The sequence below is a fragment of the Lissotriton vulgaris genome, assembly GCF_964263255.1.
Source record: "Lissotriton vulgaris chromosome 9 unlocalized genomic scaffold, aLisVul1.2 SUPER_9_unloc_1, whole genome shotgun sequence".
Taxonomy (NCBI): domain Eukaryota; kingdom Metazoa; phylum Chordata; class Amphibia; order Caudata; family Salamandridae; genus Lissotriton; species Lissotriton vulgaris.
The window spans coordinates 3,106,535-3,126,227 of NW_028240616.1; positions in this window are offsets into that span (position 1 = coordinate 3,106,535).

Genomic DNA, 19,693 nt, shown 5'->3' on the forward strand with positions numbered 1-19,693 from the left:
ACCATAAGTGATCATTTTAAAACATTGAAAGAAGTTTTGTCTCGTTTTAAAAAAGTTGGTATAACTCCAGGTGAAAAGAAATGCTAATTTTTAATGAAAGAGTTAGATTACCTTGGACACTGTATTTCTGTAGAAGGAATTAAACCTAAACTGTCCCTCACCAAGGCGATTTCAGATATTCCCATTCCTAGGGATAAAGACTCATTGAAGTCTTTCCTAGGTCTAGCGGAATATTATTCCAAATTTGTACAAAATGATGCCCAACTTGTTCAGCCTCTTCGTATTCTTTTAAAAATAGATGTACAATTTTTGTGGACTCAAGAGTAAGATTGTGCTTTTAATCTTGTTAAAAAAGTTATTATTGGAGCAACAGCCTCATCCTCCTTCAATCCTAGATTAAAATGCACCATTTTTGTAGACGCGAGCCAGAAGAGTTTGGGTGCGGTACTTTGCAATGGAATGGTTATAAAGAAAACACCATTGTTTTCGCATCGAGATCTCTGAGTGGTGCTGCATCAAACGATAGCACCATTGAGAGAGAGGCTCTTGCCTGTTCGTGGGCTGTGGAAAAATGTAAAACCTTTATTTGGGGATCACATTTTACACTTTTGAGTGAAATACAAACCCTTATTACATCTCCTTGATGGGAACGGCACAGGGAAGGCCTCTGCCAGACTAGTTAGGATTTTATCAAGGCTTCTTGAATATAACTTTATCCAAAAACACATCTCAGGAGGTAATAACTCAAGAGCTGATGCTCTTTCAAGATTGTCTTTGGAGGATGACAATGATAGAAACTGTGATGCGGACGATGTAGAATGTGTAGTAGCTTCAATAGAAGATTTAGTTTTATCACCTTTTTCTATTTCAGAGGCTGATTGGACAAAAAGCTATTCTGATGATGCAATTTTGGTTGCTGTAAAAAATATGATTGTTTCAGGGTGGCCTAAAGTTCGTGCTCTCCTGTTTCTTTAAAACCTTATGCACACATCTCAGAAGAACTCTCAATTATTAATGATGTGATTTTCAGGGGTGATCAGTGTATTCCTCCTTGTAAAATGCGCAATAAACTATTAAGTGCAGCTCATCAGGGACATTTGGGATTTGGGGGCACTTCTAGGAAATTGAAGGAATATTTTTGGTGGCCTGGTATCGATAAAGACGTCACCTTATGGATTAATTCTTGTGGCACATGTCTTGTTTCGGACAAAGATTGGAAATCACCCCAATTGTCTTTGCATACTGTTCCTTTGCCAGAGGAACCTTGGCATAAATTAGCCATTGACTTTGCTGGACCGTTTGAGTTTTTATTATTTTATATTTGTTCTTATTAAGTGGAACAAGCAAGGCAAAAAACAATATACATAGCGCTTCGTTCACATGAGGTCAGATAAACAGTACTTCAAATAATAAGCAATCATTATAAGGAAGGAGGGGTACAGGGGAGAAACAGTAAGCAGACAATTTTGCAAACATTGGATGTGGGGTCAGGGGGAAAGTGGGGTATCAATGTTATATACTGCCGGTGGTGTACATATGTCACCTCAATACCTATTCCACGGCCCCAAGACTCTATGCCATTTCCGGGGGTGGCCCGGGCCAGATACACCATTTTATCCCGAAACATGCACCAGTCCATGTTTTCCTTCCACATCTCAACCGTAGGCGGCCTTTGGGACCCCCACAGTTGTGCGATATCACGCTTAGCGATCATGGCCCCCAGGATCGGCCACTGGGTCTGGGCCACGTTGTAATCTGTGGGTTCCCAGACATTTAGCAAGCAGCGCCTGGCCTCCGGTAAGAGAGGAACACACGTAACTTCTTTCATTACATCATATACCCCATTCCAATAAGCCACCACGTCAGGACATTCCCAAATATTATGAAGAAATGTCCCCACCAGACCACATCCCCGCTTACACAAACCCTCCTCGGAAAAGCCCATGTGAACCAGACGGGGGCCCGTGATGTACACCCTATGAAGGATCTTAAGCTGGACCAACCAAAGTCTCGCTGGAATCGCAACCTCCTTGGGAGAGGAGATCGCCGACTGCCAGTCCTAGACATCCAATTCAAGGCCGCCCCGGACCCAGAGGTCACGCAAGGGCAACAGGAGATCCGACCTATCGTTGATCAGCTTTTTATAGACAAGGGAGATTGTACTGTTCGGAACGTGGCCATCTAGCAATCTATCTTCAAGCGGGGACGACTCGGGGATTGCCTCCCCCGTCGAAAAGACCGACATCAATGCATGTCGGATCTGGACATAGCGAAAATACTCCGAATTCCCCAATTCAAACTCCTTCTTTAAAGTATCAAACGATTCCACTTGTCCCTTAACCCAGAGGTCTCCCACCTTGCTAATGGGAATGAGGCCCCACTTATTGAACCCTTTTGTCTTCCACAGAGTACCAAGTCTATCAGAGTCGAAAAGTGGGGTCGCTAAAGTCAGGTGGTCCTTCCATCCCATAGAAGTAGTTGCATCTTGCCAAACACGAACCACCGTCCTAGTAGGCCCCGACAATGACTTGACCACTGATTTTGAGTACAGTGCCCTATAGTAATGGCCCCCCGGCAGCAGCCATCTATCCATAGCGAACTCAGTATTCAGTTCGGGACCATACATACCGTGATTAATGGCCCCCAACTGAGACGCCCAGTAATATCACTTGATGTCCGGGAGGGTGATACCCCCATCGTACCACGGGAGCGTTAGTTTGGCCAGCGCAATGCGAGGTCGACCATCCCATATCAGTTTCCTCTGGAGACCCTCGACTTTACGAAAATAACTGACGGGGACTATGTCAAGCGTGTTTTGGAGGCCATATAGGAAACGAGGCAGAGACATCATTTTAAAAAGGGCCGCACGTCCCAACGGCGAGAGTGGAAGTCTACGCCATCCCGCAACATCCTGCCGCAATCGAGTTAAAGGTGGGAGAAGATTCAACTCATACCGAGCCTCAGGGTCTGTGGAGACCCAGATATTTAAATCCTGTCTGCGTCACCTGCATGGGGCAGTTACGCGGGAGGAGGGGGACGTTGCCAGAAAGAACGTACAAATAGGATTTTGCCCAATTGATAATTAAACCCGAGTTTCTACCGAAGGAAGCCAAGACATCACAGAAAACCATCAACGACTTCCTGGGCGAGGTCAGATATAGCAGAATGTCGTCTATATAGAGGGAAATGCAATCTTCATAGTCGGCGGACCACTGAATACCCCTTATCGAGGGCTCCCAGCGGATCCAGGCCGCAAGGGGCTCAAGGGCCAGGGCGAACAGGAGCGGTGACAGGGGGCACGCCCGAGACTAAACGGGACCGAGATTAGACCGTTCACTACAATTTGTGCAAGCAGGTCTTCGTAAAGAAGTCGGATCCAACCGATAAAGCCGGGACCAAAACCAAATTTAGCTAAAGCAGCCCACAAATAAGGCCACTCAATAGTATCAAAAGCCATTGTGGCATCCAAGGACGCCAAAATGGCCGGCTCGCGCAGTGTCGCAGCCCTCGCGAGAACTCTGTGCAGACGCCTGAGATTCAACGCCGTGTTCCGATGGGGAATAAAACCGGACTGATCCGGATGGACCAGTTCGCTAAGGACAGTAATCAATCGATTACCTTTGCGAGAGTCTTAGGCTCGGCGTTCAAAAGAGATATAGGACGGTACGACCCACACTTGTCCCTCAGTTTCCCCTCCTTATGAATAACAATCGTCTTAAGTCGCTGATCTCGGGGGAGAGAACCATATATTCACGAGACTCCAAAAACATATCTCTCAAATAGGGAGCTATCTTATCGGGCCGCAACTTGTATAGCTCTATCGGCAGCCCGTTAGGACCCATGGCCTTACCAGACCGCAAGGAGCGGATGGCAAGAGCAACATCATCGGCGGTTATTGCGGTGTCCATTTGCTCTCTATCAGCGTCCGAAAGACTCGGCAAAGCAATGTCACGCAGCAACAAATGAGAGTCTTAATCCGGTCTATCAGACACAGGGGAGTACACCGTCCGAAAATGATCAGCAAAGCACTCAACAGTCTCTACCGGGTCCGAGACCCGCACACCACTCACCATCTCAATCTCAGGCACAACACGACTAGCTCTATCCCTCTTGTCCAACCATGCTATCAATTTACCTGCTTTATCCCCCACATCATATAGACGACCCTGTTGCTCTCGACTCATGGCCTTAGCTGCATCCGTAACCAACGCCCTGTATTCCAACAGTTTTAATCGCAACGTATGTGTCTTCGCATGGGTTACCTCCTGTTCCAGGTCTAACTCCAGGTCCGCTATTTCAGTCTCAACCTTCACTACCGCCTCATCTCTCTGTTTCTTAACGCCCGCAATCAAAGACAGGGCTTGACCCCTAAGAACTGTTTTGAAGGCCTCCCAAAGCGACACTGCGGACGAAACAGAGCCCTCATTCTCTGAAAAATATAGATTAAGTGACTTTATCAAATCGTGACGAGTTTTAGGGTTGCGGAGATACCAAGGGTTGATCGGGGCCACCCGCCCCTCGGTCCCCAAAGACAATTCAATTCGAAGCCACAAAGGAGAGTGAATAGAAATTCCCCGAGCCATATGTTTGACCTCAGCGACATAAGGCGCCTGTGCAGCAGGCACCAAGATGTAATCAATCCTCGAAAGGCTGCCATGGGCACCAGAGTGGAATGTGTACTGCCGCTGAGTGGGGTGCAACAGTCTCCAACAGTCTACAAGGCCTAAGGTATCGATGAGATCATGAAGCCAGTTATGCGCCCCCTTGAGGTCCCTAGGTGGGTGTTTATCAAAAATATCCGACACCACCGCATTAAAATCACCACCCACTATTAACGATCCCTCGGGGAGAGCAGGGAGAACCCGCCCCAAATCTGGAAAGGAATTGGATTGTAGGCCGGGAGGAACATATACGGAGACCAAGGAAAGGGTGCTGCCCTCCCAATGACCAGTAAGGATGACGTAGCGCCCTCTATCATCGAGGACCGTTGCATCAACCTCTAACGGGAGAGAGTTCTTAATAAGAATACCCACCCCTCGGGAACCCGAGGAGAACCCTGCATGGGCGACTAAACGATACCTCTTCCTATTCATAGCATAGCATGCATTTCCTATCAAGTGAGTTTCCTGAAGTAGGACCACATCTGGGAAATGACGTTTTAACAGCTGCAGCACTACCCCACGCTTTATCCTATCCCCCAACCCATTCACATTCCAGCTCAGAAGCCTCAACCCCCTACCCCCATCCCATACGAGGAAGAAAATCCAACCCCAAGAAGAAACCAGCGCCTCAATCAGAAAGTCTTGCAATACATTGCCTTGCAGAAAACAAAACTAAAAAAAACCCCTCCTCCCCCACCAACAGCCCGTCACAACACCCCCCACCCTGCACCCCTGCATATGACTAAAAAGCCACCCCAACTTGCAGTGTGCCTGTCGCCCCCACATCTAAACTAATCTACAGAAAGTCAAGCAGAGGAGGAAAACGACCCCCGATAGCCCCGCAACCCCCCAAAATGCCTCACAGAATCATATTACACAGTTATTGTACCACAGTTCGAAATCTCCAGAATGCCCTAGAAACCAGTCAATGATAAGGCTTATTCCTGGTCCATCGAGCCGCCCCCCGCACCACCGCTCTGCCCGCCCTGCGGATGATGGGCCGGAAGAGTATCAAGCCAGTCGGCCATCACGTCTGGTCTGTCGAAAAAATAAGTCCGCTCTGCATGTTCGATGCCCAACTTGGCGGAAAAAATCATGGAGTAATTGAGGCCCATCTCACGGAGTCTCCTTTTCACCCCAAGAAAACCAAGTCTCTGTTTCTGAACAGCTTGGGTAAAGTCTGGATAAAAACTGATGGTAGTGTTCTCAAACTTTATGGGACCGCCTGTCCGCGAAGCCTGCAGGATGCGTCTCTATCACGGAAGTTAAAAATCCGTGCTATCATAGGCCGCGGCGGGGCACCCGTCTTGGGTTGTCCACCCGGAACTCTGTGAGCTCATTCCACGGTGAAAAAATTACTCAGTCCCTTGGGTGCAAGGTGATTCATGATCAGGTTCTCTACAAAGAGATCAGCTGATGGATCCTCCTCCTTCTCCGGAACTCCTATGATACGAATGTTGTTCTGCCAAGATCTTCCTTCAAAATCCTCCAGACGACGCGCAAGGAGGTCATTGGAGGCCCTCAGATTGCGAACCTCCGTCTGTATCTCAACGACGTCGTCCGTTAGACCAGAAGTCTTAATATCCAACGATTTAACTTTTTCGTTGGTTTTCGTTAAGTCTGTGCGAATCAAATTCACATCAATCGCCACAGTGTCGAGCTTGTGGGCGAGAGTCTTCATTTGTTTCCCGAGGGACGATCTGATCCCATCAATGGTGGCCATGACGTCTAGCAGGGTAGGCTCCGCCGCTGTGGTCAGTGGATCTCTCGTTCCCTCAAGCAACCTACCCCGTCCACTGGGCGACACCTTAGCCTGGGCATAGCAGTCCATGATGCTGGTTTGGGTACAGCCACCCCGCCGAGAGGTCTTAGACCTCTGCTTGTCCCCCTCCGGCTTCCCCGCCATCGTGAAAGACCGTAAATATGATTCCAAACTGGGTTGGGGGGATAAAAGCGCAATCAAGAGGCTGAGTGGAAGGCCATGCCCGGCAGCAATCGACGTTGGTCAACCCAAGACAATCAAACAAAGTAGAAAGATGGAGATCTCTAAAGTCCCTCGAGAAGAAGTGCGGAATCAGCCCAAAAACACGGCTTAAACGTCTCTTAAAGGCAGGTCCATCTGTGAAATATTCACACTTGAGTACCAGACCAGACCCCCACCTCAAGCGATAGGGGGGCACTCACAGTATCCGGTCTCTTCAGCAGGCGAAAACGAAAGTGAAAGTGGGCCGGACCGGTCGTCCCTGCCACCTCAGGCCGATGTTGTTCAACTACAACTCGGGCACCATGCCAACTCCACAGCCGGGCATCACGGAGGCGCAGGCCGCAATCTTCCAGTCGTCACAGCTCTGGCTCCCGGGGTCCTATCTGGATTCCGATTGCAGTTTTCGCCTCCCCAGTGGTTTGTCTTCATGGAGACATATATGAAAGTCAGGATAGTCTACAGTATATATGCGGGAGGTTACCAGGGTTTCGGGAGCCCTGTGCTCATGTGGCCATCTTGGTTGTGCGCGAAGCTCCTCCTCACCGTTTGAGGTTTTAACCCCCGATAACATCATATCAGTTATTGATTATCACTCTAAATGGTGTGAATTCGATTTTTGTGAAACTACAAATTCATCTACAGTTATTAATTTTTTTAAGAAAGTGTTTCTTTCTGAAGGTCCCCCTAGAGAAATTGTGAGTGACAATGGTTCTCATTTCTGTTCCTCCATGTTTGAAGATTTTTTTAAAATGCATGACATAAAACATCTCAGGGTCGCACTTTATTCACCTTCTTCTAATGGCTGAATAGAAAGGATGAATAAATTAATTAAGGAAGGAATACAGACTGCTTTTGCTTCAAATGTAGATGTGGAAGAATTTCTCAGGAGAAAGTTGTGGTCATATTTAGTCACTCCTCATTGCACCACAGGTATCTCTCCTTTTAGATTATTGAAGAAACGGAATACTAATGGAAATTTTTGCCCATCTTGGATCAAAGATTTGAATACAAAAGACAGGTCTTATTTAGCTTGTTATGATAGAGCTATTATTTTTTTTTATTTCTGTAATTTTTTATTGTATATAAAAAAATATATATTTACATGGAGCATACATGAGTGGCGGAAAGAAAGAGGAGAAAAAAGAAAAGAGAAAAAAGAAGGCGCTGGGGGGGGGGGGGGGGGGGGGGGGGTTAGTAATATTGTCCTGCAATAGTTCGTTCCTTGCCATGGTGCGTGGGGTCGGATAGTTCTACTAGTCCAAGAAGGAAGAAGAAGTCCGTTATCCGAGTCTTGCTTGCCGTTGTCTTCTTTCCCCCCTTTGATCTGCCTGGTGGGTATAGCACCCCGGACGATAGAGAGGATAGAGAGTGATAGAGGTAGGAGATAGGAGAGTGTACTTCCTAGCCGGTTTCTCTTGTTGTAGTGTCGGTCCCTGTGCTGTGTCCCTCGGTGGCTGTCTAGTGTCTGGTGTCTGCGCCTAGGGGGGTTTATGTGATGAGAGGTAGAGGTCTAAGGGCCTCCACATGTTTGATTGCCTGTGTGTTTTCGGTGTATATTTCGCTGTAATGTTATCTGCCCCTCTTAGGAAAGTGACCCAGTTGAGCCATGCCTGTGGTGTCGCTTTTGTGGTGTCTTTCCAGTTGCTTAGGATTATTTTGACTGCAGCAGTCAACAGTAGGTCAATGAGGTCGCGGTCTTCTGTCGTTGTAATGGACGGGGATGCAAAGCCCAGGACTAGACTTGGAAAATCTATGTGTATGGCTACACCAGTGATGTCATTGATAAGCTTCCCCGTTCTTTCCCAGAAATCCTTGATCTGAGGGCAGCTGAGTAAGAGATGCTCTAAATCCCCCCTACCTTCGTTACAGTTCCAGCATGTGTCGCTCTCTCGGATCCCCAGGGTGGATAGGCGGGCCGGTGTCCAGTAAGCCTTGTGCACTAACCAGTATTTGGTCTGATTTAGTGAAGCAGTTATCTTTTTCCTAGTGGTCGATCTCCACAAATCGGCCTTTTCTGTTTCGCTTAGTTCCTTCCCTGCTACAGTCCCCCAGAAGTTTGTGACCTTGTCATTGAGTTTGGTGTGTTTGGGGCGTAGGGCTCTGTAGAGGTGTGCTATTTGGTGTCCTGTTTTGTTGAGATTAGCTGCAAGCTGTAAGAGCGAAGGTGTCTGGCTTGTGAGGTTTGCCTTCCTAATAGCTACTTTTATTTTCAGGAAGTTGTATAGTTCTATGTTTTGTAGGTTGTGCGCATCCTTGAGTGTGTCAAACGTTGTGTTCTCGCCTTGTCTTAGAAGGTCATGGGCCGTGGATATGCCTTGTCTGTACCACACAGGCATGTCTAGAACCTTATCTCTGTATTTTAAGGTAGGGTTGTGCCAGAGGGATTCAAATTGGCCTCCCCTGATGCTTGTTGACAGTGTTTTGTCGACGCTCAGTAGAGCTGTCCTTGTGTTCCTGAGGACGGGGTTTTCCCTCACTGCTGGGTGTCGTGTGGCTGTCAGGAGTGTTATAGGGTTCATGCCCTTTAGTAGGCCGCGCTCGAAAGATAGCCATGCTGGGGTGTATTCCTTTCTTGGGTCTAGCCAATGTAGTCCCTGTCTAGCTATGCATGCCGTCTGGAATCGCTTGAAATTCGTTATATTCAGGCCACCCTGTTCTTTAGATAGCCTTAGCTTGTGTAGGCTTATTCTTGGTTTCTTCCCCCTCCAAAGGAAGCTGTTTAGTAACTTGTCAAGTGTCTTGTGGAAGCTCTCTGTGTTAGTCAGTGGGAGCATTGTTAGCAAATAGTTGACCATCGGTGAGAGCATCATTTTGATTGCCTCTATCCTTCCCCACCATGTTGTGAACCTGGGGGACCACCCTTCTACCTTGTCCTTGATTTTCTGTATCGTTGCGTGCTCGTTGTGTTCCAGTGTCATTCTTAGGTCCCTCTCGAAGAGGATACCCAGATATTTTATAGGTTTTGGTTGCCATGTTAGTCCTGATGTTCCTAATACTGTTCTTGTTGCGTGGATGTTTAGAGGTTTGCATTCAGATTTGTCTCTGTTAAGTTTGTACCCCGAGACCTTGGCGTATTTGTCAATGGTGTCAGTCAGTGCTTTTATGGATCTCTCTGGGTCTTCCGTGACTACTAGTACGTCATCTGCATACGCCGCTAGCTTGAAAGTCTCTCCCCCTATTGGTATCCCTACAATGTCCACATTGGATCTGATCATCGTGAGGAGCGGTTCTATGGCTAGCAGGAATAGGGCTGGTGACAGGGGGCATCCTTGTCTAATTCCCCTTCCCAAGTTGAGTATGTTTGATGTGCCTCCGTTGACCACCACCCTTGCTTTGGGGTTCTCATATAGGGCCATCACCATCTTCCTATAGTTTGGACCTAACCTGAATTTCCCCATGCACTGATCCAAGAAGGGCCATGAGACTCTATCAAAGGCTTTCTCAGCATCTAAAGCTATCATGACTGCTGTGTTGTCGCTACGTGAGGAGTGGTTAATTACGTGGCATAGGAGTCTCGTGTTGTCATGTGACATCCGGTTTTTAAGATAGCCTACTTGCGAGTTGTGTATGAGTTTCGGAAGATATGCGTTGAGTCTATTGGCTAGTATTTTTGCATAGATTTTGAAGTCTACATTGATGAGGGAGATCGGTCTAAAGTTCTTCGCCTCTGTTGTGTCTTTCCCTTCCTTGGGTATCACTATTATATTTGCCTCCGCCATTGAGGGTGTCATGTGTCCGCTCTGGGCGCATGCTGTGAATACCTCCCTCATTGTGGGTTTAAGTATGTTCAGGTATTGCTTATAGAAGCCAGCTGTGAACCCGTCTGGCCCAGGTGCCTTGTTTTCTTTGAGGCTTTGCGTGGCTCTCTCTATCTCATCCCCCGTTATGGACATTTCCAGGATGTCTCGTTCCTGGTCCGTCAGTGTGGGTGTGGCTATGTTCGCTAGTAGCTCTTTCCCCCCATCATCTTGCAGTGTATCATCCTTTGTGTACAGTCCCTCGTAGAAATCCCTGAAGACTTCTAGGATGTCTTTGTTTGAGGTCTGGGATATGCCGTGTTTGTCTTTGATGGCTCCTATCGTGTGGTGTCTCTGCTTTCCTCTCAGGTAGGATGCTAGGTTTTTGCCCGCTTTGTTTGCGGTACATAGATTAATTGATTTATATTTATTGATCCAGGTGCCCGCCCTCTCGCTCAGTATCCTGTTTAGCTCGTACTTTAATTTAGTTAGGTTTGTGAGTGTGTTCCTGTCCTCTATTCTGGCTATGTGGCTGTTCTCAAGTTTTTTGATTTCCTTCTCTAGGTCTGCAACTTTCTTGTTCCTGTCTTTGTTCATCCTTCCCTTGACTGTCATGACTGTTCCCCGAATGGTGGCCTTCAGGGCGTCCCATAGGACTTCCCTGCTTGTGTCTGGTTTATCGTTTAGTAGTAGGTATTCTTTTATTGCCTCCTCTATTTTGGCTCTCGCTGGGGCGTTTTGGAGCAGACTGTCATCGAATCGCCATCTGCGGGTCGGCTCGTCGTTGTGTCTGCCCGATAGTGTTAGGCTTATGTGTGAGTGGTCTGATATAGTTCTGGGTCCTATTTCCGTGTGGTCTATGAGGTGAGTATGTGTTTCTGACATCAGAATGTAATCTATTCGGCTGTATGAGTTGTGTGGGTTGGAGTAAAAAGTGTACTCCCTGGCATCTGGGTTGCTTATGCGCCAAGGGTCTCTTAGACTTAGTTTGGAACAGAGATTTTTAAGGATGTGGGGATTGTTTGTTGATTGGCTTGGTCTGTATGGATGCTTATCAATTGCTGGGTCTAGGACTTGGTTCATATCCCCCGCGACAATCAGCAGGTCTCCTAGAGGTAGTGAGTACAGTTGTGCGCCCACCCCCTCCCAAAATGTTCTGTCGTCACTGTTGGGTCCATATATGTTAGCTACATGGAATGTCTCCTCCGCCCTTCTGAGTGTTGTCGTAAGCATTCTCCCTTGTGTGTCTGCCTGGGAGCCTACCACTTCTATTTTGGAGTGTTTGCTTATAATTGTTACTACCCCGTTCTTCTTATTCTGTGCTGGTGAGCCCTGCACCTCACCTATCCAATTGGCCCCTATGCGGCTGATGTCCTCTGCTTGCAATCTTGTTTCTTGGAGTACGTATATGTCGCTCTTAAGTTTCCTAAGGTGTTCGAGTACTTTCCTCCTTTTCACCGGGCTATTCAGACCCTTGACGTTTAGGGACACTATCTTAATGTCGGACGCAATGCTACTCTTGTTGCTGTTTATCATTTACAATGCTTTGGTTTCCGCATTTGCAGTGGCCTTTCTCTGCGTCTTTTCGGTCTTCGGCTTGTGTGTGGGACCATCCCCCTTCTCCTGCGTGTACTTCTCCCCCGTGTGAGTGTATGGAGAAAGATAGAAAGATAGAGTATAGAGAGGATAGATGATATTGAGTAGACCCATGTATGTGCTCCCCGCTCCCCCCCGTTCTTCCGCCCCCTCCCCCCCGATTGTCCCTCCCCCCCTCCCTTACTTGCTGAGTGGGTGTGCGACGACAAAGTTCCTTTGCTCCGCGTCTTTCCCCTGAGGTAGTGTCGGTTTTCTTCCTTGATGTAGCTTGGCTGAGGTGGAAATGGTACCAAGGACAGAGCCCGGCACCCTGCTCTGCTGCGGCTTGATTGTCTCGTTTAGATAGTGCCATGGTTGACCTTGGATTTGATGTGCTAGCTGTAGCTCTTCATTCTAATTATTGTACTTTTTATTTCCCGCTGTGGGTTTAATGAGGTAGATATGTTCCTTGTGCCATTGGTGGTTTTATTCCTTTTCTTTTTCCTTCGGCTTTTATCGCGTTCACTTATTCAGATTGTCCATTCTCATCCGGTGAGGCGCTTCTTTTCGCTGCTCCTGGGCTTCTGTTATCCTCCATCTCTTCCACGGGTGGGCCTTGCAGGTATCTCCTTAGTTCCTCCGGGCTTTCAAAAATCATTGTCTTCCACTTGTCCATTACTTTGAATCTGGCAGGACCAACGAAGCTGAAGGTGGCTCCTCTTCTGCGTAGTGTTTCTCTGAGGGCCAGGAATCCTTTTCTTGACTCTACCGTGGGTTTGGAGTAGTCTTGGGTTAAAACGATCTTGCTGCCTTCCCACTTCAGGTTCTGGTTTTTCCTAGCGAAGGCGAAGATGGCGTCTGTTTGGCTTAGTCTAAGCGGGCTGCATATTATTGCTCTCGGCCCTTTTCCTGTTGTGGGCTTTCCTGCCGGTATTCTGTATGCCTTTTGCACCTCGAACCTTCTGTCGAATGTGATGCCGGTGAGCTTGGGGATCAACTCCTCTAGCATTGCTGCGCATGATCCCGCTTTGTCTTCTGTCCCCTCCGGCACTCCCAGGATCCTTACGTTGCCTCTTCTTGCTCTATCGTCCTTCTCAGCAAGCTGTTTTTGTATGGCTTTCGTGGTTTTCTGCAGCTCGGCTATGGCCTTGGTGTTGTCCCTTGTCTCATCCTCCACTGCACTTATTCTACCTTCTGTCATCTCAATTCTTGTCGTAGCTTTGTGGAGGTCCGCTCTTATAGCCGCCATCTCGAGCTGCATGTTCTCCACCTTGAGTTTTGTATCTTTCCCCACTTCGATCCCTTCATTTACTCTCCGCAGGATCGTTTCGAGGGTGGCCGTCTCACTATTATTGTTTTTCAGAGGCGATCCTTGGTTGTCAATCTTGGGCTTTTTTTTCTCTCCAGCTGCCTTCCCCTCGTTGCCTGCCATTGTTGCAATGCCCTTCCTTGACAGGACGTTTCCTAGTCGCCCTACCGCTAGGGACGTCTTCGGTAGGTCCGTTGCCTTTGACGTTGGTGTCGAGATGCCCTGCAGTCTGTATCTGCTAGGCTCTCGGATGTGCCTCGTTCTGGTCTTTGCCTTAAGACCTGCCAGCGTGTGCCTTGTCTCGTTCACGTTCTGGCCAGCTTCTGTCCAATGCTCGGGTCCACTACCTAGCGTCTGGTGTTCTGGGGAGTAGGCTGGTATTTGGAGTTGTGCTTGTTATCTGGTCCTGCCTGATACCTCACCCCTCTCTCATGCACTTGCTGTGTGTGCCTTTATGGTTCTTGGAGCTTGACCTTGACTTTGTTGTGGCGATATTCCAGCCTCTGACCTCTTCACAGCTTAGGCTAGTTGCCTACCTGCCTTGTCGTTGCTTCGTGTACCCTTTTAGGGGGTCTTACTCTTTGGCGTGCTCTTTGCGTGTTCCGAGTTGTCGCTCGGTCTCCCTCCTGGCTCTGCTCGCTTCCTTGTTGGCCTGACTTGACCTGCTGACCATTGCAGGGCAGGCTGTTGCTGAGCAGTGCTTGTTTTGCTCGTTTTGTGGCTCCGCCCCTTTATGTTTTTATACCGATGTTACTTTGAAACACCTCACCACGCTTGGTACAGAGCTCGCGCTGTACTCGCGCTGTCTTTCCAATGTTCCCACAGTTTTGTTTGCTTTTTTTTTTCGTTATTGCTCTCCTTCGTTTCCTTGGTTTGTGTCCCGCTTTCTCCGCTTGCCCCCGTCAGTAGCCGCCCCTTCGCCGCGTGTGGCGCTTGGTCGTGCGCTGTCAGGCGTTAGCGATCCTCTCCGCTTCTCCTCACTGCATCTCCTCACTGCAGGGAGGGCTATTGCGCGACTCACCACTCAGCTCCTCTGCTGTTTCTTTTCCGGCGCTGGGGGGCTGACGCGCATCCGCTTCCGATCCGGGACTTCCGTCTGGGACCGGAGAAGACTTCCTGTAATGGCGCCTTCCCTCCTGACACTTCCGGTGCCTGTCTTCCTGACTCTGCTTCGAGTCGCTCAGGGGGTCGCTGGTCTGGCGGGCTTACCTTGCTTCACCGCCTTGTGAGTCTGCCTTGTTTACGGAGGTGGGAGAGTCCGTGGCGCTTCTCCGGTGAGTGCTCTCGGCCAAAGCGCTTTCTGTACCACCCCGTTTCTGCTTCCTGCTTTTCCGCGATTGTCGTGTTTCTTTTCTCTCCTCCGCTGCTCTCCGCTTGCTGGCAAGTTGCTCTGTTGTGCTCTGTTCGCTACTTGGATGTTGTCACAGCAGACAAAACACGGGGCGCCATTTTGAACTCTCGCTGTTATGGCCCCTGGCAAAGTTTTCTAGACCTGTTTTCACGATGCGATTGGCGATTTCCTTGCTTCAGTTCGGCTTCCCCGCTTCCTGGATGCTTCCCCTGCTTGATTCTTTGCTTGATTGTTGTGTTTGCCTGGTTTGGCGTGTTGGTTTTCCCTCAGGGATGCGGAGCTGACGGACCTAGACGACCGTCCACATTGCCGTCCAAGCCACGCCCCCGATGATAGAGCTATTATTAACGATAATGTTTCAATTCAACAAAAGGTTCAAAAAAGGAATTTTGAGTCTAAAGTCATCTCTTCTTTGCAGACTTTTGAGGTTGGAGATTGGGTAATGGTCAAAATTCACAACAGAGTCAAAAAAGGTATGTCCACATTTTCTATGACTACCCAAGTTCTCAAGGTTTCCAAGGGATCACTCATTCTTGATAAAAAAGGGTGGTGGAACAAACGTATTATTGTTAAACTTACTCATGAGCAAGCAAAAAATATTTTTATGGCTAAACATGTTGATGATAACACCTCTTGTTCTTATTTTCCTTTGGGAACTTCTTCTGATGACAATAGTCATCCTTCTGCTCAAAATTTGTATTCTTCAAATGATACATCTGCTTCGAGTTTCGAGCCTGTCATTGATTCTCATATTGTACCAAGTTCTTCTGCTAGTTCTCCAATTCTCATATCCAGAATTGCTCTTTTCCTTCACGTTTTAAAGATTATTATTTATCTTGAATTTGTTTTTATTTATCATATTTATATCATTATTTTTTTTGTAAAAAAGGGAGAAGACGTAGGGTGAGAAGTAAGTTGTATTTATATACTTCTTCTATGTTTATGACTCCATGTTTATGTTGTAATACAATTCTACAGCGCGCACTTTTGAAGAGTGTTTCTCTTCAAAAGTGCATCGCTCGTGGAAGAATGTATCTGCATGTATTCCAACTGATGAATCTGGATTCAGCTGTTGGACATTGCCTGATCCATACGTGCTCCTGTATTTATGCCGATTATTTGAAGAATAAACTTCAAAACTGGATTATACTATTTTCTAATCTACCTGATTTATTATAACATGAAAATTGACTTCTTTACACCAAGCCTGCATCTACATTACCTACTGTATTGTTACCTCTCAGCTGTCGGATGGTGATTTACTGCAAGGAGATCCTTTACCATCCCAGCTTTGATGACTTTGTAGGCTGTAGGGAAAAGCCAAGGAGATGGAGAGCACTTTGATGTGATTGGCCATACACACAGGTAGTAAAGTCCTTCTCTGAAACCATTTTCGTGTTGTTTGCGGTTGGGGGCGTCTATTGCATGGACGTCATTTAGGGGTCGCTACTGTGAACCCTGGTATGCCCCTTGTGATCCCTGGCACTGCCTTTGCGACCCCCAGCGTCAACAGTGGCATAATCAGTGTCAGGAACAGAAGCAGCTCGTCCTTATGGACGTCGGTGGGGGCTTCACTCAGCTCGGTTTTTGTCAACTTTTTATTAAACTAATAGTGAATAATATTACATTATTCGTTAGTAGCGTAATAAAAAATAGAGAACAAACAGCTGGAATATGACTTTCCCTGGCAGCTAAGGTAAGTAAAAAAAATTGCTTCTAAATGTATGTATGTTGTGTCCATGCTTGCAGTTTTGAGTGTGTTTATGTAAGAGAGCGTGTGTGTGTGAGTATGTGTATGCAGTTTATGTGTGCATGTGTGAATGTGCATGTGTGAATGCGTGTGTATGTGTAAGTATATGTATGTGTGAGTGAAAGTGAAGGTCAAGGGGTATGTGAGGTCACTTCCGCTACCCCAGGCATTTTGGTGTATTGACTTCCACGGTCTACTGTCTCATTTTAAAGTATAATGACAAGGAAGAGAGAAGAGGTGTTTGTGTATACTTTACGCAGATTCCATTGCCCCATGCAAAAGATGGGCAGGATACTGGGGGCATTTCCATCCCTTCCTCCAAACTGGCATTGTCCCTTGGGCATCAGTGCGCATCACCCATGACTAGGTACAAAGTACAGAGAGCCACGATTTGACCAGAACATGAAAGCAGAACTGGCATTCTTTGCTGTTACATATTAAGTTGTCGTTCCCCGCCTCCCCCAACAGGCCTGCTTGCAAGCTCGGAATGTTCGTGTAATAATGGCCCCTCCTGGCAGAACAGGAAGCTTGTGTGCAGAAGCCGCCATTAAAGCGCCCTGCAGCTCCAGACATTGTTCAGGCTGGCACAGAGCCGATGCCAGCCCCGCAGCCCTGCATATACGTGCCACGTTCTGCTTGTTTTGATTTTTCTGGTATTTTCTAGGGGCATTATTAGTTACGAAACAACAAAAGAGAGGCAGAGAGCCAAGACGCTAAGAGAAAGCAGGCTCCATGGTGTGTAATCATTTCTGCGGCAGAAAGGACCACGCTCCAGAGCCCGGGTTTCATAATGTTGCTGCTCTGTTAATAAAAGTTGATGTTTCACAGAACTGTAGCCAGGATTCAGGAACCGAAGGTCCAAATATTGCTGAGCGTAAAAGCTATTGTAAGCTGAAATATTGGCCTAAACGGATCATCTGTAGGAGTAAAGTCACTGTTAGTGGGATCTTCACCCTCCGCCTGGGACGACTCCTGGTGGCCCCCCGCCCTGGGCAGCGCACCCAAACCAACAGACCACGCACGCAACCTGGGCTTCATCCTGGACTCCTACCTCTCCATGACCAGACAAGTCAACGCCGTCTCCTCGTCGTGCTTTAACATCCTGCGCACGCTACTTAAGATCTTCCGGTGGATCCCCACCGAGACCAGGAAGACGGTCACCCAGGCCCTCGTCACCAGCCGTCTGGACTACGGCAACTCCCTCTACGCCGGAACCACCGCCAAACTCCAGAAGAGACTCCAGCGGATTCAGAACGCCTCAGCACGACTCATCCTGGACATCCCCCGTCGCAGACACATCTCCGGACACCTGAGAGATCTGCACTGGCTCCCGGTCAACAAGAGAATCACCTTCCGTCTCCTCACCCACGCACACAAAGCCCTACACAACCAAGGCCCAGGATACCTCAACAGCCGCCTCAACTTCTACGCTCCCACACGCCAACTTCGATCGACCGGCCACACCCTCGCCGCTGTCCCCCGCATCCGAAGAGCCACCACAGAAGGAAGGTCCTTCTCCTACCTGGCCGCCAAGACTTGGAACTCCCTCCCGACTCACCTCCGCCTGACCCAGGACCACCTTGCCTTCAGGAAGCAACTCAAGACCTGGCTGTTTGAGCAGTAGCGGGCCCCCCCTCCCCTAGCGCCTTGAGACCCTCTGGGTGAGTAGTGTGCTATATGCCTTGATTGATTGATTGATTGATTGATTAGCGGAGGAAGTCAGCCTCAGTTTTAACTCAAGGCTTGAAGCACACGCACAAGCCTGAGATACACGAAAATATGCGGCTGGTCAACAAAAAATACAGGACAATAACATGAAATTGGAAGATTATGCCTTGGATTTGAATGTTACTACTTATTTTCTGAAATTTACAAATGTGTTGGACAGGCCTGAAAAAACAGTGCTTATTTACAAGCCTCTTGCGCCACTTTTGCATCATTTTTTTTAACATGGGAAAAGTGACGTACGGGTGGAGCAAGGGGCTTGTAGATAAGCCCCTACAACTTTTACAGTATCGCAGATGTACTCCTGTCATCCCTAAACCTGCGGACTGCGCACTGCTGTGCGGAATATGTGGCTACACATCATCATTTAAGGCCTGATCGGTGGCAGTGCGGGCTTTAGTGCTGGTGGCGCCCAGTGCAACAATGTGTGTTGGTGCCCCCCAATGACCACCTCCACCACGGATTCCCTCACTTCCACCCTTTAACAGTGCCCCTCAAGTCTCCATAATTGCTCTCTCTCAGTTGCATTTAATTAGTTTTATAGTGCCTGTAGCGCACCAAGGTCACGTGGCGAGCAAAGGTCACGTGGCGAGGACTGGTCGCACGCGGTGTAAGGCCTACCTGGATTCCCCAAAGTAAAGGCACACACTGGGCTATCGAGTACAGGCGAAGACCCTTAATTTATCTCCTTGGTCGAGCCCGCTCAAAGGAGTGATACATGGTGCAACTTTGTTTAGTAAGAGCCGGGTGGCTCACTACAGTGCCGACACCACTCATACCAGTTTTCTAGGGGCATTATTAGTTACGAAACAACAAAAGAGAGGCAGAGAGCCAAGACGCTAAGAGAAAGCAGGCTCCATGGTGTGTAATCATTTCTGCGGCAGAAAGGACCACGCTCCAGAGCCCGGGTTTCATAATGTTGCTGCTCTGTTAATAAAAGTTGATGTTTCACAGAACTGTAGCCAGGATTCAGGAACCGAAGGTCCAAATATTGCTGAGCGTAAAAGCTATTGTAAGCTGAAATATTGGCCTAAACGGATCATCTGTAGGAGTAAAGTCACTGTTAGTGGGATCTTCACCCTCCGCCTGGGACGACTCCTGGTGGCCCCCCGCCCTGGGCAGCGCACCCAAACCAACAGACCACGCACGCAACCTGGGCTTCATCCTGGACTCCTACCTCTCCATGACCAGACAAGTCAACGCCGTCTCCTCGTCGTGCTTTAACATCCTGCGCACGCTACTTAAGATCTTCCGGTGGATCCCCACCGAGACCAGGAAGACGGTCACCCAGGCCCTCGTCACCAGCCGTCTGGACTACGGCAACTCCCTCTACGCCGGAACCACCGCCAAACTCCAGAAGAGACTCCAGCGGATTCAGAACGCCTCAGCACGACTCATCCTGGACATCCCCCGTCGCAGACACATCTCCGGACACCTGAGAGATCTGCACTGGCTCCCGGTCAACAAGAGAATCACCTTCCGTCTCCTCACCCACGCACACAAAGCCCTACACAACCAAGGCCCAGGATACCTCAACAGCCGCCTCAACTTCTACGCTCCCACACGCCAACTTCGATCGACCGGCCACACCCTCGCCGCCG